General features: G+C 43.0%; 1 protein-coding gene across 8 annotated transcripts in view; it reads right to left on the reverse strand.

The window, feature by feature from the left end:
* The window catches only part of MGAT5 (alpha-1,6-mannosylglycoprotein 6-beta-N-acetylglucosaminyltransferase), a 329,280-nt gene that overhangs the window by 245,650 nt on the left and 56,045 nt on the right, over positions 1 to 27,585 (reverse strand). For 2 of the 8 annotated variants that reach the window (XM_032145649.2, XM_032145645.2), the window contains exon 1: positions 15,592 to 15,828. The exons of the other annotated variants lie outside the window; for them this stretch is intronic. The gene's annotated coding sequence lies outside the window, so the exon portion shown is untranslated. Of the gene's footprint in view, positions 1 to 15,591; positions 15,829 to 27,585 lie in introns of those variants that run through there. 8 annotated transcript variants of the gene reach the window in all.

Below are 27,585 nucleotides of genomic sequence, written 5' to 3' on the forward strand. Positions count from 1 at the left end.
AATAATCCCTATCACAAATATAAGGCAATGTAAACATTTAAGAACCATATTCCTCAATTAGGAACAGCCTTTTTGGGTAGCTTTCCTAGCATTCCAGTGGCAGAACATACACTTTTAAGCACTTATTAATCCCTATTCTATCTCTTGGCATGCTGTAATGCTGGTTTTCTAACATCTCTGCAGGGATTTCTATTTATAGAACTGCTGCTTCTCATTGATCTGCCTTCAGGACACTGCAGCAATTCCCCAGCTGACTTCTCTCCCAGAACTCACCTTGTTGGGACACCCCTGGGCTCTGTCCTCAAATCTCTTCTCTATCCGTATTCTCTCCCTCAGCAAGTGCACCTCGTCCCACGATTGCAAATGCCAACTGTAAGTGGAGGCTCTCAAATTCACATACCTATCCTTGACCCCTCACCTGAACAGGGTCCAGATCCAAACATCCACGTGCCACTCATGAGCTCCACTTCAGTGTTTAGTATGCATCCCCAGCTTAGCAGGCCCTAAACAGAGCCGCTGCTTTCAGACAGATGCACAAAGCAGCTCAGCAAACAGCATCTCCCACTCCAGCTGCTCCAATAAGAAAGACCCTTAAGCCCTCATGTGTATGTTCTCTTCACTCCTTCCCACCCCTCATATTTAATCCATCAGTATCTACCAGCTCTGCCTCCAAAATGTACCCCAAATCTATTTTCACTATCTCCACTATTTCAATCTCATTCCAAGCTACCCTCACCTCCCACCCACATTATAGCAATAGGCTTCTAGCTCATCTTCCCGCCTGCTCTAGCCCCACCCTCCACAGGGCTAAAAGGCATCTTTCTGAAGTGTAAATGTCAGAGGATGTCACTCACAGGTATAAAATTATCAGGGGCTTCTGGCTACAAGCAAACTCCAAACTGGACCATTACCTACATGGTCTGGCCACTGCCTACCCCTTGACCTCTCTCCCACTCTCTTTCTTACTCACATGCCACACACACAACTCTGGCCTTCTGTCCTCTCCTGGAACACGCCGAGGCTTGTTCCTGACACATGGCCTTTGCACTTGCTGCTCCTTCTGCGGTCTATGTATGATCATCCTTTCCTTCCCTGAAACCTCACCTGCAACTTTTCAGTTATCACCCTAGCCTACCAAAAGCAACCACTCACCACCCTTTCTTCCTGCCTGCCTTTGTCTTTTCAGAACACTTTGGAAGACCTGAAGCAGTCTTAATTGTTTGTCGATGGAGTGTGACTCCCCTCCAGCAAACTACATGCTCACTGAGGGCAGGGCTTTTCCCATAGTATCCCCAGAGAGATACCCCGTTCACAAGCTGACAGAATGGTTTTACAATTGAAGAGCAATATCAAGTCCTCTTAAAAAGGTACAGGGTTAGTCAATCTCCTTGGTTTTAAGGAATAGTGATTTCCTGGGTTCCTACAGGAATGAGACCAAAATCTCCTTCCTGGGGTAATGCCCTTCATTCTCACTCCCTCTCCTAGCATCTGTTTTTTCCTTTTATGTGCCTAATTCTCCCCTCTACCAACTGGTCAGCTCTCTTACCTTCCATGATGTCTTGTTTCTGCTCCATCATAGTTCTGGCTAGCCAACGCCCTCACTTAACCCCAGGACATCACACCACTTGCTAACTACCAAGTTTTCTTTTGAGTCTCTCGATTCAACTTGAGACTTAATCTCATTAGCCAAAGAAGAAAGGGGCACAGTATAGAACAGGGACTTAGGCAGAAATTAGAATTTCTTGTACTGAGATTAAAAAATCCAACAGCAGTAAGGCCCAGTGAATCTCCATTCATTCTCCTTTAATAGATGAATACGTGACTGCACCATCCTCCCAAAGGGTGGGAGAGTTGTCAAACCCTACAGATGGTGGGAATCACCAAGATGCATGAAATGAGCGCTAGCATGAATAATAATGAAGATTAGGAGGGAAAAGAATCTCCATGTAAACAGCATGGTTAATTAAGAAAAATTACACAGTGATTAGACAAATCTGATGCTTTTATAAGTACCTGTACAAAGGGTCACTGTTAAATGGAATGCTTTCTCTTGGCCCATGTATGATAACTCCTAGCTTGTGCCAGGTAGTAAGTACTCAGAGGGAATTACTTCCATCAGATCAAATCCCTACAATATACCTGCAAAGCAGCTACCATCACATTTTTCAGGTGAAGAAATGAATGTCCAGAGACGTGTGACGCCAACTTAAACAAGTGCCTAAAGGCCCACCAAACTTTCAGGGGCCCATGAGAATTTTATTTCTTTTAAAGTCAGAAGGAAAAAATGAATACAATTCACCCTGGACACAGTCATAAAAATATAATTTTTTATTTTAAATGGAGGAAGGGGTCTACTAAACCCAGTCTTGGGCCCCCAAGAGTCACAACATGGCTCTGGTGGAGTGACTTGCCCAAGGTCACAAGCAGCAAGGAGTCGTGTATAGAGTCCATTTCAGCCCTGTCCTCTCTTCCATTCAGCCTCCACATACCCTCATGCCTTAGAAAACCCTATAGAGCGCTGGGATTTCAGAATGTCCCATCACCTGAGCTTTTGGGAAAGAAAACATTTAATATAAAAATCAATGGCACTAGAAATGTTCCTTACAAGGCTCACCAAAAATCTGATTAGTCATCCTGTGACTGATCCTTAGCTTAAGTGAAAAACCACTTATCCTTGGACCCACTAACTGCACTGGGATAACCTGGGGTACTCGTTAAAAATGCAGATTCCAGAGCCCTGCCTCACACTTGCCAAATCTCAACGATGGGACTAAAATCTGCATTATAAATGAGCACCCAGGGGTTTCTGACCTTCTGTGCACACTAAGACCCACTGGTCAGGAACACCTACGGGGATAACCTAATTTTTGAATAGTTTTAACACATTTAAAATTGTCCCAGAATACAACTACCATGTACAATGAGCTAAGAACATACTTTCTGTTCTGAACTTTACAAGTTATTAACCATAAAAAAAGTTATATTCTTGATGATAGAGCCACTCCTACACTCCTGTAATATGAGTCACCAAATCAATCCTGTATTTGGAGATGCTGCATTTATAGGTGATTTTACCAACAGGTGCAAGGATCTGGCTATTTCATTTTGTCTTAGAACAGGTGGGCCCATGCATTTACATGATGAAATGCCTGTTTGACTCTGCATGACTTTCCTTTTTTTTTTCCTTTTACATTACAGTTAGGAAATTGCATTGATTTTGAGGGGGGAGAATTGTGTTTGTTGTTGGGTTACATTGTCTGTGACTTGCATTCTGCATGGTAAAGATAGCATTACCAAATAGTTGCTAAAAGGAGACAATTGGCCCTACAGGATTAAAGAATGTCTTTAAAAAGATCCTGGCTAAAACATGCTCTTAAGACATTGCTTATCTCACAAGTCCCTAAGGACATTCCTACCCCACCCACCCCCACAAAGTCAGCTGGGCCTGTACAGGCTGGCAGCCAGAGGCTGATGCCTAGGGCAACACTTCTGAATGCTAAACCCTGGAACAGTGCCTTAGTCTGTTCGGCCTACTAAAACAGAACACTTTAGACTGGGCAATTCATGAACAACAGAAATTTACTGCTCACAGCTCTGGAGGCTGGAACATCCAAGATCAAGGCGCCAACAAATTTGGCATCTGGTAAGGGCCTACTGTCTGCTTCATAGATGCCACTTCTAGCTGTGCACTCAAATGGCAGAAGGAGCAAACAAACTCCCTGCAGCTTCTTTTATAAGGGCATGAACCCCATTCACAAGGGCTCCTCCATCTGATTTGATCACCACCTGAAAGGCCCCACACCTCTTAATACTATCAGGTTAGGGATTAGATTTCAACATATGAATTTTGGAGGGACACAAACATTCAGACCATAGCAGTCAGCAACAAGACAGAGAAGCTGAACAAGAAAATGAAGTTTTGAATAGTGGCTGCTGGGTCAGGAGGCAGAGGATGGAAGAAGAGAGGATGTCATAGATAGATGTGAGTTACTGATAAGTCCAAGTTCTTGGGGTGGGTGGTTTCAAGGGTATTCAATAATAATGTAATGAAAATAGTTGCATCTCTTCATTAGTATCAACCAGCCAATTATCAGAGAAGGGAAAATAATTTAGTGACCATACCAAACCCTGGCATCTTTGTAGCAAACTACATATTAGCACACAGCCTTTTAAGCCTGAGTGCTAATCAGCAGCTTTTGGAGGGATAGTCACTCCTCTCAATTAAAAAAAAAAAAAAAAAAAGCAGCGCTTGGCCCAGAGAGCTGGCCTTCTGAGCAGCATGTCAGAGCTGATAAAGATGCTGGCGCCTGGCGGCCACCAAGGCCACCCTGGACAACCATTCTGCCTTCTCATTAGCATTGTACCACTGTTACCTCACTTGACACTAACAACTGCTGTGGAGGATCTGACAAGCACAGGTCACCCCGAAGGTGAAAGGAGAAAAGGATCTGAAGACAAATCATAAAAACTGTTTCACCCTGTCTGGAGCCATCACAAGCTGACCTGGTGCTATGGAAGATGCTGACTTCTTTTCTGAGACTGCTGAAGGGCAATCTAACTACTCACTCCCCACACCCCCATTATCCCATCTTTCCTCCTATCTACTGGTTCCCTAATGTAAAACAGTATGAAAAGAAAAAGGCTTTTTAAATAGAAAAGATAGAGAAAAATAATTTATTATGGCCAAAGCATAAGAGGATTACAATATCCCAACCCCACACTCCAGTCCACCAGCTCAAAGAGAACAAATGATAGTTCTTCCTACTCCTACAAACCCCTGGACCTACTTTTGCCTTATTTAACACTTGACTATAGCTATTTGTTCACAGCCCAACCTGTCTCAACTAAACCAAGGCGGCCCTCCAGAGGGCAAAGACCACAGCCTCTCCAGATTATATTTTTAGGAAATAGTCCCCGGAGTAAGATCAAGCACAGGGGGCACCCTTAATAAGGGTATTTGAATGATTAAACACAAGACAAGCAGGGAGTAGTGGCACACACCTGTAGTCCCAGCTACTCAGGGGGCTGAGGCAGGAAGATGGCTTGAGCCCAGGAGTTCAAGGCTGCAGTGAGCTATGATCGTGCCACAGAGCCATCAGGAGACAGAGCAAGACCAAGCAATCCTCCTGCCTCAGACTTCTGAATAGCTCGGACTACAGGTGCATACCACAACACTGGGCTAATTATTTTTATTTTTATTTTTGTAGAGACAGAGTGTCACCATGTTGCCCTGGGTGGTCTTGAATGCCTGGCCTCAAGCGATCCTTCCATCTTGGCCTCCCAAGACTCTAGGATCACAGGCGTGAGCCACCACGCCCAGCAAATCCTGTTTATTTTGTTTACCAGAACACAGGCTCCACAGAAGCACAGAACTGATCTGTTTTGCTCACTCCATACTTCGTGATTACAACAGAGTTTAGGGCACACTAAGTGCTCAACTATTCCTTGAATGAGTGAATAAATGGAGAGAGGCTAATGCTAATAGAGGTTATATAGAAAGACGCTCAGTCTACACCAAATAGGGTTTCTCTGATTACATTTAGGGAGTGAAGGACAAAGAGAGGCTCAACAGAGAAAAGAAGAAAAAGAGACCTGTAACACCATTAATTGGCAACAACTGCCATCAGCCAGGAAGAATAGCTGTGCCCCTGTGAAGGTAGCATCACTGCAGACATGAAAGAAATTTCCAGAAGAATCTACAAAGGAAGGAAGATGTCAGGGGACTTGCAGACATCCCTGTCTGAAGTATTCAGGCTAGAGGCTATATTCCCTTGGCAGAAAATCTGTTTAAACCCCTCAAGCATGACCACTATGGTGTCCTTACCAAGGTCAGTCAGTCAGATATTTCTGGAATACTTCCCAAAAGCTGTGACTTTCTCAGCTTCGCGGGGGACGGGGGGGGGGGGGGGGGGGGGGTAGGGAGGCAGGGACAGCAGCTAAAATAGTCCTCATTGCCAAATAGAAGACTTACTATCTGCACATAATTAATTCCTCATTTCAACATGACATCCTTTACCTGAGACAGACAGAGAAAAATCCTCAGGTGTTTACCAAAATTGTACCTCTAATTAATGATTTTAAGACTTTGGTCTTATTTTTTCACTGGACCACTGAAGCTTCTTGCAGGCAAGAAGCATGTTCATTCCTGCCATTTGCACAACCTCCACATACAGAGCACCAATCAGTATCTGCTTTCCTCAAACTCCAACAGAACTCATGAGCAACAATGAATAGTAGCCATATGCTGGGGGAGCATTTCCCAAGCAAAACACTTTTTGGTAAGCTTCCCACAATTGAAGTTTCAAATAATAAAGGAGACAAAGGAAAAGCAAATGATTCTAAACAACTAGGAGAATGAACCCACAAAATGAGTATTCAAGTCATCCAAAAGTCAGAGAAAAAAATCATGGAATAGTGACAGAGAGCTGTTGGACCAGCTGATAGAACAGGGCAAAAATCACTGTTCTCTAACCAGGGATTTAATGCTCCATCCTCACAGAACAAATAGTGGAAGGAGGTTCAGGCCACTGTTTTTAGAAGAAAAAAAAAAAAAGGAGCAGGCAAGCAAAATACAGTCGCAGCCAGCAGCCAGCCCTAAAATTTCAGCCTCCATCAGAGAACTGAGAGTCCACAGGTGACACAAAGCACAGCTTTCAGTCCACAGCTGGTCCCAAAGCTTGCACCCTCTGCCAGGACTCCCTCCGAGACTTCAGCTCCATCCCAGGAGGCTGTCTTCTGGGATATATGTACATGTATCTGAGTCACATCACGGAACAGGAAAACATACTGCCCTCTTATCAGAGGAGTAGGAGAGGCAAAGATGTGCAATTAAGAAAGGAAAGGAAGACAGTTACTCCAAGAATTTAGTCAAATTATATACATGAGATTTCCCCCAAAAAATAGCAGCTTAACATACCAAGTCCAGAATGCAGTTTAATGTTTACTTTCAAATCTATCATCAACTCTGGAAAATATGGAAGCATTTAGTTTTTCTGAAATGGAAATTCAGCATTTCCTGGTGTGCTAATTTTTACCTTCTGTTAACCAAAATGTTTTAAGACAATGTGCCACAAGAACACATTTCAAGGGAGCTACGGAACAACACACAAATACCATTCATTCAAAAAATAAACTTTGGCCTCTTTTATACTTGCTGAGTGTCAGAAACAACTCAGTACCTAAGATTTACAAGTTAAGCTGTAATATAAACCCCTCAAAGGAAGAGAAACGTGATGCAGTTACCAAGTTATAAGTAGTAAGATGAACAATGCAAAGCAGTGGTTCCCAAAGTGGGCCCATGATCAGACCTACCTGGAGAAGGTGTTTGCTTAAAAGTCCACTCCTGGGCACCTCCCTGAGTACGTGCACTACTTGATCCGCTACAATATATCACAGGAACCCATTAGTCTTCTCCAGGTAGTTTTGACCACTAGGCAGGTTTGGGGGCAGCTGCCATAAGGAACATGGACAGAGTGAGTTGACTGTGCTCCCCTACACCAATGGAATTCCAGCTTGACAAGCTGCTTTGTAGCGCAATGCCCAAAAGATCTTAACTCAGCCACCTTGGATGGAGACCAGATGGGCCAAAACAGCCAAGCCTCACACACCCAGCTAGGCTCAAGGGTAAAAGGCATCTCCCAGCCAACTTCCTGCGCCTTGCTTGGTAGTTCTGAAGCTGCTTTGTAGTCTGAAGAACACTGGGTCAGAATGCTGGTGATCTTCAGAGCTACACAGAGCTTGACAGCAAGGAAACTGCACCTTCCACAGTCCACATGGGTTGCCTATGATGGCAAAGTTCAGGGAGGGCAACTGAGGACTGGCGAACAGGCTCACTGAGCTAGCAGAGGCAGATACAGCTGACAAAAATTTTTCAGTATGAAGAACCAGCAGGACAAGGACTATTGCTACCCTTCTTGGCTATACAGGCTTAAAAAATCACTTCTAGTTACCAATAGCTTCTGGTACAGATGACAAGGCCCAAATGGGATATATTGGATCCTTATTGTTCCCCCAAAGCTATTCTCCCTTTCTTCCATAGGAGCAGGAATTCTGCAGAGTATCTCACTACAGAGTATAATTATCTCTTGCAGCTGAGTGGCAGAGTGATTATATTTTGCCAAGTGGAACAGGAGTAGAAAAAAATCTACCCAACCTCTGGGTTATCATTCCTCCTTGCCCTTCCTCCCACCCTTTTTTTCTCCTTTATTTCAGGGCATACAAAGGAGAACAACACCGGGGGTGGCAAGGCAACCAGAAGGAAGAAGCCCAGCCCCCTATAACTTCAGCAGGCAGAAATGCCATTCTAGCTGACTTTAAAGTAAAAGGAAACTAAACTGTCTTGTTTAAATCAGTATCGTTTGAGGTTTCTGTTAGAGCAGCTGAACATGTTCCTTAATACAAGGATTTTCCGTCCTACATGGAATATGAGAAGAACTACTGATCAAGAAGCAAATCCCTCATACTTTCCTTTTCCTCCTTAGCCTAACAAGATGGCGGACACCATCGTCTTTGACTCCAAACGATAGCAAGTTATACCAGGAAGTTCAAGAAATCTCTTTAATCTCAAATCCTAATCTTTAAGTGCTAGATCCACCTGAAAATACAAGCTTTGCTTTTCTGGTCACTCAATGTCTCAACCGACCTTTTGAATTGAATTTTCTACCAGCCTCTCTCACATAAATTACTCAATTTCTGGAACAGGTCTAGCATCACCTCATAATGCTAATGCTGTTTCCCCTGCCTAGAAGACCCTTCCTGAGCTAGAAAATTCCCCAACATCACGGTCAAGTTCAAACGTAAAAATGTTCCAACTCCTAAGGGCTTGGAAGACTTTGAAATATTGACTGAAGTATATTGGGGCATACATACTTGCTAACCCACCAATCTGCAGAGTTCCTGAAGGCAGAAGTAGCTTTTCATCTTTGTATCTCTGACCACCCCCCATACCATCCACCACATACATCCCAGTACCTGGCACAGTAAAAACTCAAGAAATATTTGATGAACTAATTAAGAGACCATTGAACTGTGTTAAGGTTGTCCTAAGAGTATTTTTTAAAGTAGTTGAAAATTCAAAGGCAGAGGCCACAACTTTAGGAAGTCCCCTTGTAAATCAAACATACATATTCCTGTTAAACCAGTACAACTTAGCCTATAAAAATATGAGATGGGAGACACAGCCTTTAAACCAGGGGCGGCCAATGTTTTGGCTTCACTAAAGGGCCACACTAGAGGAACTGTCTTGGACCACACATAAAATAAACTAACAGTAAGGAAACCTGATGAGCTAAAAAAAATTCCATTTTTTAAGAAACTTTACGAATTTGTGTTGGGCCGCATTCAAAGCCGTCCTGGGCCACAGGTGGCCTGCAGGCTGGACAAGCTTGCTTTAAACTATAAAAGCAGAGCTAAAGATCCATGTCACTTACAAGCATCAACTATCATTAGGAGTTGAACCTTATGGGAAAACAATTTTGCACTTAACAGCAACAATTTGCTAGCTCATTAACAAACCTGGGCTGTCATATTTTTAAATGATCATTTTGCTTTGAAAATGAATCCTACATTCAATAGAAAACAAAACACGTATTTTAAAGTGTTTTAAAAAGCTCCCTTGGATCCATAGTTTTTTTTTTTTTAAGCCTTAAGATCTGAAAATAAAAGGCTATATACCACACATTCACACCCTCCATACTGGTACTTGAGTACCAGAGGCAACGGCCTAAAATCGTTTCTAAGAAAGGGGAAAAATATACTTTCAAACACCAACAATAGGTAAATTCCCAAGGACAGGAATATCTAAACCAATTAATTCTATGCTCCACAAAAATTTCCACTTCTGCTAACTTGCTTACAGCTTGGCATAGAGACTAAATGTCTAACTAATGGGTAAGAAACAACAGAGGCAATGAGCAAAGTCAACTTCCAAAGAGCACCACATTCAGAGCACTACAGAGGAGGCTCCAGGGAACTACACCTTGAATAATATGTTGGGGAAAAAGTTGCTTTTAGTTTCATGAGGATCATCCTGAGTTTTTACCCTGGAATTTTTGGAATGGGGTTTTCTAGACCATTTGTTCTAGACACTCAGATATATTAAGTGACTTGCTGGAGATCACAAGCCAGTTATAGGCACAGCAAAGCCCAGACCCCCCTGGTCTTCCAGTACATTCTCCAGCACAGCACACAGAATAAAGTCCATTTCTTAATACAATTGTCACAAATAAAATCCACTATGGAAAATGAGATTACCCAGCCATTAAGTTTTTCCAAGTTCTTCCTAAAACACAGGCTCATGCACACCAGACATCAAACACAGAAAAGATTATAGACGTTAAAAAGGCTCTAGGTGAACTTTACAATGAGATTCACTTAATGCAGTAGGTACTAGGAATTAAAAAATGAGTAAGGCCAAAGGACACTCATCCACAAGCAGCTCAGTGAAACAAACGGAAACCTACGCACATAAATTATGAAACCACATGCTACAGCCGATATGGGAGATAAGAACAGGGTACTACGGGATATTTCAGACTTCAGAATTTAAAGCTTTAGATCTTTCTTGTCATTTCTCGGGTAATTCTAGGAAAGTATACTCTAACTTAAGCAGATAAAAACATAAGAATTGTTGAACAGAATGCCTAGACTAAAACTGAAAGGCGATTTCAGAACTTTTGAAAAGATAAATCCTTGTCTAGAAACAGAAAATTCACACTTGAATCTTTTTTCTGAGTTAAAAATGTAAAGGGGTATTAAATTTGTTTATGACTAATAAGGTTTGAAGTCTAACACAGTACCTGCTAATTCAGATTCAAGTCACCCTCTTAGGTGGGTAAGAAATGAGCCATTGGTTTAGGAACCTGAAGGAATCCAAACTGTTCACAAGAATATTCCAAAGGGTGTTTCGGTCCTGGAGGTTAACAACCTCCACTATGCATTATATGGATACCAACTGTGTTCTGGGAGATATTTGAGATTACAGGCCATAAAAATAAAATAGATCTGTGACTTTCACAGCCAGTCACAAATAAAATGCTGCTGGACCTTTTAAGTCTGAACAATCCACTCAGACTACAGATAAAAGACTAGATATTAGTAAAAGAGCACCCAACTTCAACTGCATTATCAGCTTCCGGAAGTGAGGTTCTTATAGCAACATGAACCACCTGAACCACAAAATACCAAATAATATCAAGAAGGGGGTGCAAATGCTCATGGAAGATATTCCACCAGGGCCTTGAACAGTACACAAAGTGAGGGCAGATTTGGAGAACACTCCTGTCTCTCCAAAGTCCTGGTGAAGCGGGCAAGATTTCACAATCTGCTTCAATGACAGAAGCAAGACAGTACTCTCTATATCTACCTTGAAGTATCTAGACCTCCCGGGGGAGGGGGAGAATGTATGCTAGCAGGACCAAAACTCAAGGACTCTAAACACCCCCTATCATCTGTTTCCTAGAGTGTGAGCAAAAGATTAGATTGATTCAAACACTTATTATTACTGAAAAGCACACAGACATAGCTCATCTTCAAGACACTGACTAATAAGTAGACTTAGAGGTAATATCCCACCCTCCGCCCCCTTGTAATTGTCCAAGGTTGTAGTAGGAATAAAAGATCAAGAATACGTGTGGAAAACTGTAACAGCAGTAGTATTAAAGTCACAAGGACCATTTTTTCTACCCCCACCCCCACAAACTAATATATAAGCATCCTGCACCACCTAATGCAGAAGTTGAAGTGTATTTTAAAGCCATCATTGCAGACAGCTCCGAGAAGAAATTTACTCTGTGCCCCCAAGTTGGCACAACATAGTTATTTAGGGATACAGATTTATAACAATACTAGCAATAAAACTGATTCAATTCATTCATAGGAAATTATTCCAGAAAGTGTCACCTCGTTCTCCTTCCTAAAATAGAAAGAAGGAGAGAAAAAGAAACAAATGCAAATTGCCACTGGCAGAGTTTTGTATTGAAAGTGCATGGAATGATTCAAGAGCAACTCAAGGTTTTCGGCAAATGCCTGTTCATTAACCCAGTAGGAGGTGCAATACCATCTGGCACCAGTGTCCAGCGTAAGATATATTGCTCAGGGTCAATTCTGAGCAGCAGTTTATTTTTACTCGTTTTAAGATTTTATGCACAAAAGTACAAGGACATAAATGTCTTGAGTTAGGTGTGCCAGGAAGATTTAACAGCCCTGGAAAATGGGATCCAAAAATGGGATCTAGCAGAAGCCAACTTTCATCACGATTGATTAAAACACTCTCCCAGCAAACCCCACAAGGCCTGGGCTAGAAACTTGTCAAAAACACACACACACACACACACACACACACACAATTTGGGGTATGTAAGAGAGGGGAGAATGCCCTGTATCCTCTTATGTCAAAAAACTCAGAGGGGCTCACTCACATTCAGGCTGGGACTCCCAAGAGGGCTAGGAAGGTGGGCTTAGGGGGCATGTCCACCACCGCCTGGGCACAAGGGCAGCTGCTGTGTGAGGAGCCAGCTAGCCACTGGGTGCTGGGGACCCCTATAAACAGGCCCATTTTGCCAGGTTCTCCCCCTGGGGATCGTTCTCTTTTAACCTCATGTAACAGCTGGATGTGGTACATGTCTATAATCCCAGATATTCAGGAGGCTGAAGTGGGAGGACTGCTTGAGTCCAAGAGTTCAACATGAGCCTGTGCAACACAGGGAGACCCCATCTCTACAAAATAAAGTAGCTGGGCATGTTGGCATGTCCCTGTAGTCCCAGCTGCTTGGGAGGCTGAGATAGGAGAATTGCTTGAATCTGAGAATTCAAGGCTGCAGCGAGTCATGACCGCATCACTGTACTCTAGCCTGGGTAACACAGCGAGACCTTGTCTCAAGAAAAAAAAACAAAAACAAACATAAAAATAAAAATAACCTCACAGAGCCAATCGAAATATCACTTTTCCAAGTGAAATTACTGTTTTTTTTCTAATAGACCAAAATACTTGATCACAAAAAATTTATTAAATACTGGAAAACCACAAAGAAAATTTGTTTTAAACATCAGTCATCATTCCACTCCCTACAGATGGTAAAATTTTAGTATGTTCCATATATATTCTCATATATGGTATATCATCCATACACATATATCACAAAAATACACTTATATTTATGCTTGCTTTCTTACAGCCTTTTATATCACAACAGATTTTAAACATTTTCCCATGATAAATATTTTACCACAATTTAAAAGCTAAGTAGTAACTGCATGTTTTACTTAAATAATCCCACAGTACTAGACATTTAATTTGTTCAATTTTTCCATTTAAAAAATAAAAATAAAAAATTCAAAAATTCAAAAAAGTAATGCAATAGTCTTTCACTCCTAACATTTGTATATCATACCTCTGTATATTTCCTTAGAGCAAAGGAATTATCTGATACAATAATACGAGGATTTTTAGGCTTGTGTAACAGTGATATCCCATGTTTCTTTCAGTAAAATTGTACTGATTTATATCCCCAAAACTAGCAAGATATAAGGATGCCTGCATACCTGTTTCATTCCAATTTGTGCTGCTATGACACAATATTTGAGACAAGTAAAGAACACAGATTTATTTCCTGCAGGTCTGGAGGCTGCAAAAGCCCAAGTTCAAGGGGCCGGCATTTGAGGGCATTCTCGCCAAGTCACCCCACGATGCAAGAGCACAGGCATGGGAGGAGGAAGAGAAGAGGAGAAAGAAGAGAAAAGGAGGAAGAAGAGAAAAGGAGGAGGAAGAGAAAAGGAGGAGGAAGAGAAAAGGAGAGGGCCAAACCCACCCTTTCATCAGCAACCCGCTCGCGCAAGCAGAAGAAAAAATGCGCGAACCCACCTTTTCATCAGGAACTCATTCGCGCGAGGAGCGCGCGAACCCACCCTTCCATCGGGAACCCGCTCACGCGAGGAGGAGGGCGCAAACCCACCCCACCATCAGGAACCCGCTGGCGCGAGCAGGAGGAGGAGGGCGTGAACCCACCCTTCCATCAGGAAGCCGCTGGCGTGAGCAGGAGGAGGGCGTGAACTCACCCACCCATCGGGAACCCGCTCGCGCGAGGAGGAGGAGGGCACGAAACCACCCTACCATCAGGAACCTGCTAGCGCAAGCAGGGGGAGGGGGAGGGGGAGGGGGAGGACCCACCCTCCCATCAGGAACCCGCTCACGCCAAGAGAAAGAGAAGGAGGAGGAGGAGGAGGAGGAGGGCGAGAACCCACCCTCCCATCAAGAACTCGCTCCCGCCAGAAGGAGGAGGGCGCGAACCCACCCTCCCATCAGGAACCCGCTCCCGCGAGGAGGAGGAGGAGGAGGCGAAAGAGGGAGCGAACCCACCCTTCCATCTGGAACCTGCTGGTGGGAGGGGGGGAGTGGGGGAGGGGGCGAACCCACTCTTTTATCAGGAACGCGCTCCCGCAATAACCCCCGCGCTCCCGCGATAACCCCATTCATCCATTCAGGAGGGTTGAGTCTGCATGACTTAATCACCTCTTAAAGTTCTCACCTGTAAACAGTACTGCATTGGGATGTTTCCAACACATGAACTTTGGAGGACACATTCAAACATGACAATACCCCATGCTCTCAAAGTTTGTCGTGTACGTTTTATTGTCACTTTAAAACAGCACATGCCAATTAGGTACGGCCAACTATTACTAATAAAAATCACAATCACAACAGGTACTGGGTGCGTACTATGTGCCAGGCACATAATACAGAAAAAGAACAGACGGTGCCAGGGACTGGTGGGGAGGGACACAGTTTCGGCTTGGGAACATGAAACGTTCCAAAGCAGGAGGATGGGCTGAGCCCAAGAATTGGACACCAGCCTGGGCAACTTAGCAAGATTCTGTCTCTAAAAAAATTTTTTTAAATAGCTGACTGGATGCACTGGCTCATACTTGTAATCCCAGCACTCTGGGAGGCTGAGGCGGGCAGATCACTTGAGCACAGGAATTCAAGACCAGCCTGGGCAACATGGCAAAACCCCATCTCTCTAAAAAAAAAAAAAAAAATACATAAATTAGCCAGCCATGGTGGCATGCACCTGTAGTCCCAGCTACTCGGGAGGCTGAGGTGGATCACCTGAGCCTGGGGAGGTTGAGGCTGTAGTGTTCCTGGATCATGCCACTGCACTCCAGCCTGTGCAAAGAGAGCCTGTCTCAAAAAAACAAAAACAAAGGAGAGGAGATTTGAAAACAAAGGGCCTCCCTTGAGCTTTGTAACTAGTTAGGGTGCTCCAGCCACTTGGGCTCCAATCAAATCCTCATCAAGTCCTTTGGAGTAATGCTAATCTACAGAATTTTTGTTGTTGTGGAGTTGGGTGGTGGGGAAGAGAGCTGGGACTACAAACTCTTCAGATAAAATGAAAATACCCCCGGGAACATTCAATCTTTAATTGCAGGTACTGTGAAATTCATGAAAGTGAGAAGTCTGCAGTAGCAAGAGAAAAATAGCAAATCAAAGAAATGAACTACAGAAACCACACTTGCTACAAAAATCAAACATGGGAAAATCAGGTGAGTGTTCACTAATAATTGAGATAGCAAGGAAGACCACAAAAAAGATCTTACCACAAGCCTGCCCATCACCAGATTACAAGTCTTCAGTGGCCAAGAACTTCAGATGCTTAAAGCAGAAAGACAGCCTGCCCATCCACAAGCCACCACCCCATGTCCATCCAAAGTTGGGGTGCACTTATTCAGAAGGGCATATCTGAAAGCCAGAAAGATAGCTTATAACTAGCAACTCAGTGGATTCCCAAAGTGTCACAGAAAGTTTTAAAACCACATTCTCCAAAGACTCAAACTCAGAAAAGCAGTATTCGTGGTATATTTAGTAAAAGGTCACCATAAAATTCCAGAAGACAACTTAATTGCCATGAGACTAAATAAAGTTATTCTAAAGAAAAGGAAAGAGGCCAGGCACGGTGGGTGGCTCACGCCTGTAATCCCAGCACTTTGGGAGGCCGAGGTGGGCAGATGATGAGGTCAGGAGATGGAGACCATCCTGGCCAAGACGGTGAAAACCTGTTTCTAACAAAAATGGGAGATTTTGTCTCAAAAAAAAAAAAAAAAAAAAAAAAAAAAAAAACTAGAGCCATGAGTTAGTCGTATTTTGATAACCAGAAGCCAACCTGACTAACATGATAAAAGAGCTGGGCCCACTTCTCCTAAGCAGCCCTTCCCAGGCCACCATCTTGTATTTTGCTATCTCACATATAATCTCCCTATTGTACAGTAAATAATCTCACTCGCCTTTGCCCCTGGTTGGGAAGAGGGAGGGTTCAAAATCCTTGGACTACCTGCATAGCAGGAGTGTATTTATTTTTGATAAACCCCTTGGATCACACCTAAGTTTACACGAAGATGAGATGACTCAGGCTGGAGTTTGGCCACCAGAAAAACCAACCATGCAATTAGAGGATCAGGGTTCTAAGCCAGCCCAATCCAGACAGGGGAAAAGGAGGGGACTGGAAATTGAATCATTGGCCACGTGGTTGTACTCAATCAATCCTACCTACGTAACGAAACCCCAATAGAAACTCCGGACACCAGGCTCACTGGAGCTTTTTGGTTGGTGAACACATCAATTTGCCAGGCAGGTGACACACCCTAGTTCCAAGGGACAATACACAGGAGCTCTGCATTCGGGACCCTCCCATGCATCAGCCTATGTGTCTCTTCATTTGACTGGCCTTAAGACCCTTTATAACAAAACCATCGTTGAAAATATAGTGCTTTCCTGAGTTCTGAGATTCATTCTAGTAAATTATCAAACCTGAGAAGGCCATGGGAATCCCTTGGATTGTAACCAGTCAGTCAAACGGGTAAATGGCCTGGAAGTCCTACTTACAGTGGGCATCTGAAGTGGGAACAGCCTTGTTGGGAACCATACCCTTTAACTGATGGAGTCTGCACTAACTCTGGGTGGTTACAATAGAATCGTATTGTAGTATACTAGGAGGTATCAGAACACACCCACCACCACCTCCTTTTTCCAGTCAATTCAAGTGCTACACACCAGTTCAACACTCAGGTCCAAATAACACAACTTTTATCTGCCAATATTTATGCCAACTGTTAATGACCAACAATCTTCTTCCATTTAGTAACAGCTAAGATGTTTTAAGTACTTGCTACCCCAGACATAGTTCTAAGACCTTCCACATGTATTAACTCAATCATCACAGCAACCTCATAGGGTAGGTACTGTATCATTCCCACTTTACAGATGAGAGCACTGAGGCATAGAGTGGTTAAGGGACTCGTGCAAGACCACATGGCAGAGGTGCCAGGATTCAAAGAAAAAGCTCCTCCAGCCCTAGAGGCTGTCCCTTAGCCAGAAGTCTACAGGAAAAGCTGTGCCTTATGGCTGCCTACCCTTGAGGGCCCTTGGACAGCCACTACTCTCTATCCCCACTTGCTCCCATTCTCTGTCCTTAGAATGGCCTCATGCCGATTTCCTTAGGGAAGAATGTGTGCTTTTTTGATGGCAAAATTATCCAGCTTTGACTGCAGCTCAGGAAAACTAATTTTGAGAACACAGCACTGAGGGAGGTTAACTGTTTCCCTGAAAGTCTTTTCCAACAAAAACACAAATTAGCAGCTAGATGGTACTGGATGTGAATAAAAGTGACAAATTTCACTGCAATAAATGAAGAGGTTCAAAGTTTTTCCTTTTCAGCACTGTCTCCTTCACCACAGGCAGAATCTCTCCACGGCTGACACAAACCTTCTCTCCCTTATTTTTCCCTATTACTAAAAGTGTTCAATACTTCTTCATTTTTATTAAATTGATAATACAGTTTGAAGTTTTCAGTGTGTTTAGTGTAGCAATTAAAACCTCAGGCAGTCACGGTGGAAATTTTTCAAATAAAAATTATATAATAAGGAGATCAGTGGGTGGCCTTTCAATTTCATTCACTTATCCGATCAATATTTTGAACATTTGCTGCATGCAGAGCAACATTCTAGACACTCGAGACATAGCAACAAAGTTGACAAAGTCCCTGCCTGCCCTCATGACACTTACATGCCAGAAGGAGAGACAAAGAAGGAATGGGCAAACATACATGTGTGTGCATGTACATGCACGTGTGTATTAACTTCAAGAAATGGTAAGAATTCAAAGAAACAGAGCAAGTAAAGATCTGGGGGAACTAAAAGAGAACGTGTGTGGCTGGAGTGAAATAAATCATAGGAAAGGTAGCAGTAGATAAAGTCAGAGAGGGGCCAATTCATTCTCAACAAATGCATCCAACCCCTTATCACTATCTCCCTCCCCTCACCTGAGTCCATGTCACTATCACTTCTACTGGAAGATTGTCATACCTTCCTAGCTGATATCTGCTTCTATTCTTGCCCCTTACAGTCAATTCTCCATGCAAATGGAATGATCCTTGTAAAAACAAATCCAATCAATTCAGGGCATCCTCCTGCTCAAAATCCTTCACACACGTCCATCATAATCATGACGGAACCCAAGTTCTGAGCCCTGCCCAGCAAGGCTCTCCATATACGGGCACTACTTGCCCTCCACACTCAGCCCCTGGCTCCCTTTACTCCACTCACATGGCCCTCAAGCTAGGTCAAGTTTGTTCCTGCCTCAAGGCCCCTGCAGGTACCCTCTCTTCCTCATGGAACTTTCTTCACCTTGGATACTGCCTTGGCACTCTGCTCAAACATCACTCCCTCAAGCAGCCTCCTGGACCACCCAACCTAGAATAGCTCTCCACGCGGCACTATCTCCTGCCCTACTTGGTTTTTCTTCACAGACTGAATCTCCACCTGACATCAGATTTACCTGTTTCTTCCTCTGTCTTTATTCACCACTGTACCTCCAGTGCCTAGAACAATTCTGAGTGCAGAGTAGGACCTCAAACAATGCATGTCAAATGAAGAAATGAATGACTTTCATGATGCCATCACTGACTGGGTAATACAGAGTAAAGGTACGATCCACAATCTTGGGCATCCATGCTATCCACACCAGCTGGCAGGGACAAGGCACACCCGGTTCACATCCTGTCACCTGCTAAGCCCAGAAGGCAACATCATCCATCAGACTCAGCCAACTGCTCCAATTAATGTGCTCCGATTCTAACCCTAAGAAGACATGGACTCCCTACAAAATCATTTGACAACCCAACATGTATGCAAAAAGGCCAACAAGTGCTCCTTAATTGATGAATTTCTCTGAATCTGAGGTAAGTGGCACTGACATCTCAAATCCTCTCTGCCAGTAAATGGGTGGGCAGAAATTCCAAGTAAAAAAAAAAAAAGAAACGACTCCAGGGCTCTTTTTTCCTTGACTATCCCCTCTGGCTGCTCAGTCTTTACACACCTCCTCTCTGCCCATTAGATTGGGCAATATCTCCCCCATCACTAGGACAGCACAGTGTGTTCCATCCGGAGTAACTCTCACTACACAAAAGGCCAACACATTCCAGGCTAAAATCATAACTGGGCTTTAACTGGACCCTTCCATGTTGACCTGCTCTTTCCCATTTGGGGAGACAAGCAGGATTGAGGAATCTGTCTTCTGACAATTTGGGATCAGTCTTCTCTCTTGCTTTCTTTCCCTCAAGTTGCAAACAGTAAGTCATGCTATGTGAGCCCCAAGCCCCAAGCCCCACACAGGTGCCTCTATTCATAATCTACAGGTCCTCAGCCTCATGAGGACAGCAGAACCCAAACATCACAGGCTCTCAGCAGAACACCAGGCGATCCTGCAACATGGATTCTCTTCTTCTGAACCAGGAGCAATCAGACTCAGGGAAACAGAACCATGCTGTGGACAGCAGCCTCTGCATCTCCAAAGAACGCAGAAAATATTCTATCTCTCCACTTCCCTAGAAGGTCTGGATTTTTCCTTGCTTATTCATTTTGCCACTCGTTGGTACTCACTGGCAGATAAGCAATTGCCCCAAAATTGAGCAGGTTAGGGAAAGATGGTCTTAAAATTGGGAAAGCTCTATTCTGTTGTTTAATTTCTTTTTCTTTTTCTGGGAACTGAAAAAAATATCACTGATATGAATCTAGGGGCCCAGTACCTGAGTCAGTTAAGCACTTATATCAAAATTACTGCAGAAATGAAACAAGATATGCAACATACAGGGCCCTTGTTGGCTGCACAGTAATCACGTAAAAATGGCAATTAGTTCCTTTAAAGGATGATAATTAACACTGCCTTTACATAACCCACTTTTAAGTTTCTTTTTTACTGATGTTTTCCTGCATCAGCAATCAGCAAAGTAATCAGCATCAACGTCAAGCATTTTCTCTGAGACACGAACACTTTCATCAGCACCTTCACATACACAAAGCCATTCCCATTTGGAAAACAAGAGGGGTAAAGATAGGGGATTGAAAGGCATAGTTCTTATCCTTCAGCATTCTGGAATTCCCTCGATGACCACAGGGCTGCAGGATGAGGTTCTGCCCATAAGGACTCAAGACTTAATATAAATGACTACAGAGTACACTGTACCCAATATGTAGTCTTTTGTCCCTGACCCACTCCCATCCTTCCCCCAGAGTCCCCAAAGTCCATCATATCATTCTTATGCCTTTGCATCCTCATAGCTTAGTTCCCACTTATAAGTGAGAACATATAATATTTGGTTTTCCATCCCTGAGTTACTTCACTTGGCATATACTGCTCGAGGGACAGGTGCACCAAGATCTCAGAAATCACCATTAAAAAATATATTCATGTAGCCAAAAACTGTTTCCCCAAACTATTGAAATAAAATAAATGACTGCAGAGCAAAGAAAAGTCTCCCTTGCCTCTGAAATGTCCCCCCTCTGGCCAGCCTTGCATGGAGATGCAGACACTTCTGAGCACCTCTGTCAGGCACTGAATATGTAAACAGTCATGCTCTCTGCTCAGTCATGTTCTCTGCTCTCAAAATGTAGTCAGGTACAGACACATCAGTAATTATGTTTTATAATTATCTACTGATGTGTCTGTACCCTACTACAAGAAGTATTTGTTGAGGCTCTACTATGTGCCAGGCACCATTGTGGATCCTGGGTTCACAGCAGTGTGCAAATGCAGCAGTGTATGATATGCACACAGTATTCCAAGAACACAGAAGAAACATCTCCCACATGATCCAAGAGGATGAAGGAAGACTTCTCGGAAAAGGAACGAGTTCTAGCTTCTGGAAGGAGCCTTGAAGGACAAAGAGAAGACGGTGGGGAAGGCATCCCCAGCAGAGAGAAGAGCACATGCCCAGAGCAGAACTAGCACCAGTCACACTCAAGGGTACCCTTCCCTGCAGGCTGGAATGTAAAGGCAGGCAGGGAGAGGCCAAGGAGAGTCTAGAGAGGCCAAAGTGGGCAGGGGCCTGAAATGCCACAGTAGGACTCAGGACTCCCCTGTCCTCAAAGGTTGACTTTGAAGAGCCCTGAAACTCACAAGCAACATGATCTATTTCCCGTCTCAGATACAGTTTCCTCCTGAACTGGTTTTTATTTGCAACCATTGCTTCTCCATCATCAGAGGGGGGAAAATACAAAAAATAAAGGCAGATTTAGAAAGTGGGTACAAATAAGTTTCAAAAAATAAAGCTAAGATTCTTTATTTTAATTAGAGAAGATGGCTAGAAACCACTGAAGGGGAGAATTAAAAAAGAGAAAGGCTTTCACAGACAAAAAAAAATTAAGTGAACTAAAAAAGCAACTTTACAGAGACAAACATCCCTGACTTAGCAATTTTGCTAGAACTGTTCATTTTTCGTCTCTGCTGGGACCAACAGAAACTGCATGGCAAACGTTTTTCATGTCCCGCATGGCCTGCTGCCCACGTAACACCTCAGTGGAAGCCACATCAAGCTCCAAACTTGGCCGCCTTGCTCAACATGAGCGAGCCAGCCCGTGACAGATCCAAGAAGCAGAATACAAATCCTCACCATGGATGATGGCTGCAGACAGCCTATTTTTAAAAAATAATAGTTTAAAGTGAATTTAACAGTTCCACGTTACTAAGGGCCTTCAAACTGAGTGCTCCATTTCCCCATGGCATGAAAGGCAATTTCAGCTCCTCCTGGCCCAAACTTCAACTATTAAACAGGCTATCCATTCAGTTTCTATAGACAAGACTACTACCACTCAGAAAATGGTATTCAGAATGTAATACACTGATGTAGTAAGATTGCACTGCAATGCTATTATTTCCAACTCAAATCCAATGATAAGTTTCTATACAGTGTACCCAGCTTATTGGTCAAATCTTAAGCTCGTAAGTTACTCTAGCTTCAAATGAACTTGATTGCTTCAATCCATACATGAACACAAACCTAATTTCTATATTACCTTCCTTCCAAATAAAGTTCTAAAGCCCAACGAGTGATGTAATTATGTTGTTTTCTTCATTATGAAAGCAACCGTATTAATTTTACTACCTTGAAGAACAATATTATGATTAGTGAACCCATGCATGGAACAAGGAATTTTTGTGAATCTACCACTGAAAATTGCCCAGTTTGTTTAACTGCCACATTTGGGAATATTTCAAATATCAACAGTTAGAATCAAAACCAAGAAATTGGTTAAAAATTAATCTTATGGCCGGGCACGGTGGCTCACTCCTGTAATCCCAGCACTTTGGGAGGCCGAGGCGGGTGGATCACGAGGTCAGGAGATCAAGACCATCCTGGCTAACATGGTGAAACCCTGTCTCTACTAAAAATACAAAAACAAAATTAGCCAGGTGTGGTGGTGGGCGCCTGTAGTCACAGCTACTCGGGAGGCTGAGGCAAGAGAATGGCGTGAAGCCGGGAGGCGGAGCTTGCAGTGAGCCGAGATCAGGCCACTGCACTCTAGCCTGGGCAACAAAGGGAGACTCTGTTTCAAAAAAAAAAAAAAAAAAAAATTAATCGTACAATCTGTAATGTATAATTCCATTTATGTAACAAAGAAAAACAGGTAAAACTGATCTGTGCTGTTAGAAGTCAATGCAGTGATTAAGAACTCTTGTGATGGGGTGGTGGTGACAGTGACCAGAAACGGGAACACGAGGAGCTTCCAGGGCTGTGCATGTTTTGTTTCTCCACCTAGGTACTCCTAACACAGGTGTGTTTGGTTGTAAATCATGCTGCATACCAATGATGTGTGCAGTGTTCTTTGTATAAATGTATCAATCAACACAAAGTCTTAAAATACTGAGGATGAAGGGCAGAGTTTGGTCTACTCTCACAAAGACCATCATGGGTCAGAATTTCAGTTCTATGTAGCATTTAAAAGAGCACCAGTTTCCTGTGGGCAGATGCCACAGATCAACAGAAATAACATTGTTTTATTGGGCCTGCTTTCATTCTGTCACTCATTTCTCTTGAAGATCTCAACCATCCTATATATGGCATATAGCTCTCACTCGTTTCTCTTGAAGATCTCAACCATTCTGTATATGGCGTGTAGCTATGATAGATGACAATAGGTCAGATCACTAATTGAAATTCCCTCCTCCATACAAAATTATTTCTAATAATCATGTAACAATCAATAATCATAACATCCTTTTGAATCATTCTTTAGTTTTGAAAACAACTATTTAGAAAGAGTGTCAATTTTAAAGTTATTTCTGAGCCTCAATATTATATTTCTTCTATGAACTACCAAAGCACACCATATGCACTTAACCAGATGTTATACTCAGTTCACTTCTTCACCATTTTATATTTTAAATCACACATAAAATCTCCTAGTGATCACACACAATGAGGGAAGTGAAGAAACTCAAGTTCTGTTTCTTCACCTTAAACTGTGCTATCATTTTTTATTACAAATCTCTAAACACAAGAGCATATTGTACCATAAGGGTTAGAGATGTGAACTGCACCTACAGGAAGCTCCAACAATTCCAAACAGGAAATTACTCAAGGCAAAGTGTGGAGCTGAGTCCATGTGCATTGGGACCAACTGTGTAATAGGGAGTTCTCCAAATTAACTTTCATGTGGCATGCAATAATTAAGGTGTAAGAAGTGCACTAATCTGAGGTGTATATATAAATATATATGTGTTTATCTATACATATGTCATTAGTGACAGTAGCAATTATTTAGAATTTAGACAAACCAAAGATTTTTCAGGAAGTATTTTATCACCAGCTTAGAACTGCTCATGCATTGTGATAAAAAAGAAAAGAAAAGAAAAGAAAAAAAAAAACAGACTGGCTGAGGTCAGATTGTTTTCAGCCTCTACAGACAATGTGCCCCCTCACAACAGCTGCACCTGGAGAGGACCTTTTCCGTTGCCCCACCCTCAGGAGACAAAAGGAACCACACCAACAAAAACCTCCCAACCACACAAGAAAAACAAGTTTAGGCACAAAAGCTCTTGTGGACACACGTAAGCCCTTCCGGTTTACATGAGTGTAGAGCAGCGTTTCTCAACCTCAACACTACTATTTGGGCTGGATAATTCTTGGCTATGGGGACCGTCCTGTGCATTGTAGGATGTTTAGCAGCATCCCTGGACTCTACCTACTGGAAGCTGCCAGTAACACTCTCCCAACCTCCACCAAGACGTAAAAATGACCATGGAGACCAAAACTGTCCCTGGTTGAGAGTCACTGTTAGAACATCTTTGGAAGAGTACACAAGAAATCAGGTACATTGCTTACTTCTGGGGAGGAAGGCTTCAAAGTACCTTTTGAATTCTTAACATGTATATCTATTATTCAAATAAATACACTTAAATACACAAAGTAAACTAGAGAAAGAAATGAGAACAAATGTTTAGGCGAGACAGGGTATCGCTGAGAAAGTATCCGCAGCTCTTTCAAATTATCTTCCCTTTGTTTTCTCTCAAAAATGTGCCCCTTGAACAGAAAAACAAATTAACATCTTTCCAAGAAGGTTATTCCACCCTATAAAAGATTTTCTGTAAACATGGAAATGGGCATTTTACAGAAAAAAATTCCTGGCCCCTAAAGAAAACATTCCTGGTCCCCTTCTTGGAATCTCTTATTTTACACACAGTTCCAACATTATGTGCTTTCCCCAGGTTAGGTCAAAGCAGAACAGAAGCGGCAGATGAGAACCGCGGTAAGGGCAGGAGCACGGTCCCCACAGAGCCTAGTCCTGAGCCAATCTTGGTATGGTAACAAGAGTGAGGCATTTGGAGGCACATTCTGCCGCCTTCTAACCATGGAACCCTAAGCAAATCACGGCCTTCCAAGACCTCAGTTTTTATTTCTGAAATGAAGGGTAATGCATGCTTCATAGCGTTGCTGTGCGAACTGATCCTATGAAATACATGGTTTTACACCAGGATTACAAACATCCTGGTAAACCAGTGGTACCTGTTGACTTTACCAAGAGGAATTTGAGTATTAAAAATAGCCCTAGGGTTGGTTCCAGCAGCATCCGCAGCAGATTTGTTACTGGAAAGAGGTCCCAATACAGACCCCCAAGAGAGGGTTCTTGGGTTTCCCACAAGAAAGAATTCAGAGTGAGTCCATAAAGTGAAAACACGTTCATTAGAGAAGAAACAAAAGAATGGCTACTCCACAGGCAGAGCGGCAGCGTGGGCTGCTGGACTGAGTATACTTACAGTTATTTCTTGATTATATACTAAACAAGTAGTGAAATATTTTCTGGGAAAGGGGTGGGGAGCTCCTGGAACTGAGGGTTCCTCTCCCTTTTAGACCATATAGGATAACTTCTGGGTGTTGCCATGGCATTTGTAAATTGTCACGGTGCTGCTGGGAGTCTTTCAGCATGCAATGCGTTATTATTAGCCTGTAGTGAGTAGTGAGGATGACCAGAGGTCCCTTTCATCACCATTTTGGTTTTGGTGGGATTTGGCCAGCTTCTTTATTGCATCCTGCCTTACCAGCAAGGTCTTTGTGACCTGTATCTTGTGCCAACCTCCTACCTCATCCTGTGAACTAAGAATGCCTTACCTCCTGAGAATGCAGCCCAGCAGGTCTCACTCTCATATTTAGCCCCTATTTAAGATGGAGTCACTCTCATTCAAACGCCTCTGACAGATTCAGAAGTGTAAAAGAGCATGAAGCAGATATGAAGGGCAAGAAAGCAGAACAGGGAAGAATAAAAGGTTGGGGACCAGACTGCCTGGGTTCCGATCCTACGGGTGACCCTGGACCACTTCTAGACTTCTACTTGCCTCAGTCTCTTTATAAGCTGAGAAGAGGACAGCCAACTTGCAGTGCCCACAATGGTCTTGTTCTATAAAGTCTCTGCAGACACTGAATGAGTGAATCCTGAAACATTGCTCCTAGAGAAGATACAGGGTTGGGTACCTGCAAGCCTCTGGTCACAACATTTTCACCAACTGATCAATGCATAGTTGATGTGTGTGTTTGACGACACCTTATGTTACTGATTCTTTAACACTGAAATCACAGCCAACACTACTACTACTACAACTTACGCCTGCATGAAGCTTATCTAGCAACCGTATTTTCTCCCTAAGCTACGTCGCAGCCTTCTCCAGCCTTCTTGTACGTAAGAACACTAGACAACCCCTCAGCACTATGCTTGGAGGCCATTTTAAGCAGCAAAATCACTTTTTTAAAAAAAGGCACAAAAAAAGGATAAACACGGTACTAACCAGATGGAAGAAGAACACTTATTTGCAATATGAGAGCTTAAGCAAGAAGGCCTTATTCATCCTCAGCTGGGAACATGGACACCAGGCAACTCAAATCTTCTACTCTGCATGTCCGTGAATGACCAGGAAAGTGCAGAGTATTGATTTCAGGGTTACAAATAAGTATTAATGAGGACGCAAATTCACAAACACAGAAATCTTGAGAATAATGAAGATCAACTATATCTGCCTTCAAAGATGGCTTTGATGAGTCAATGGATTAATGCAGATAAAGCACACAGGAAACATTCAGTAAATGTTAGTTATTAACAGGGAGTCAAATATGTAAATATCATGCAGTGTAAACAGCATGACAGAAACATGAAGAGAGGACACAGGTGTTAACAAAGCCACAGAGGAAGGAATGTGGCATGGGGGAAGGGAATCAAGAATTCAAGTTCTTTCCCTAGAGCAATCTCTTACTCCTCGACTTATCTTCCTTTGCACCAACGTTATAATCCCCGTGCCACAGCCATCTGCCTTTTTGCTCTCAAATCCATTCTCTGCATACTTTGTCCTTTTACAAATATCACAGGAAACTACATTTCCCAAGCTCCCTTGCCATCGGGTTTCTAGTAGTGCTGGCCTATGGGAGGCACCATCAGAAGCTGGGAGGGGAAGGTGCCTGGGTCTCTCTCCCAAGTCCATTTGCTGGGTAGGATAACCTTCTCTAGGGAGACAGCTCTCTCCAAAGAACCCTATTGCCCTTTCCATCAGCTGCCACCCCCACCACCCTGCCTCCACAGTCCTGGGGGTGGACATCTTTCTGAGGTTACAAATCTCTAGGTTGCTGTAACAGTCTGGTAACTCTCCTCTTCCATCACCTAAATATGCAATTATCTGTATTAGAATCTGTTAGAAATGCCTAGTCCAGTTTTCCTGATTCATGCCCTATAAAACACTGGCTCTAGAAGGAATTTTTAGAAGTTTTACTTTTAGATGTT

Source organism: Hylobates moloch, unplaced genomic scaffold (assembly GCF_009828535.3).
Source record: "Hylobates moloch isolate HMO894 unplaced genomic scaffold, HMol_V3 SCAFFOLD_24, whole genome shotgun sequence".
Classification (NCBI taxonomy): Eukaryota; Metazoa; Chordata; class Mammalia; order Primates; family Hylobatidae; genus Hylobates; species Hylobates moloch.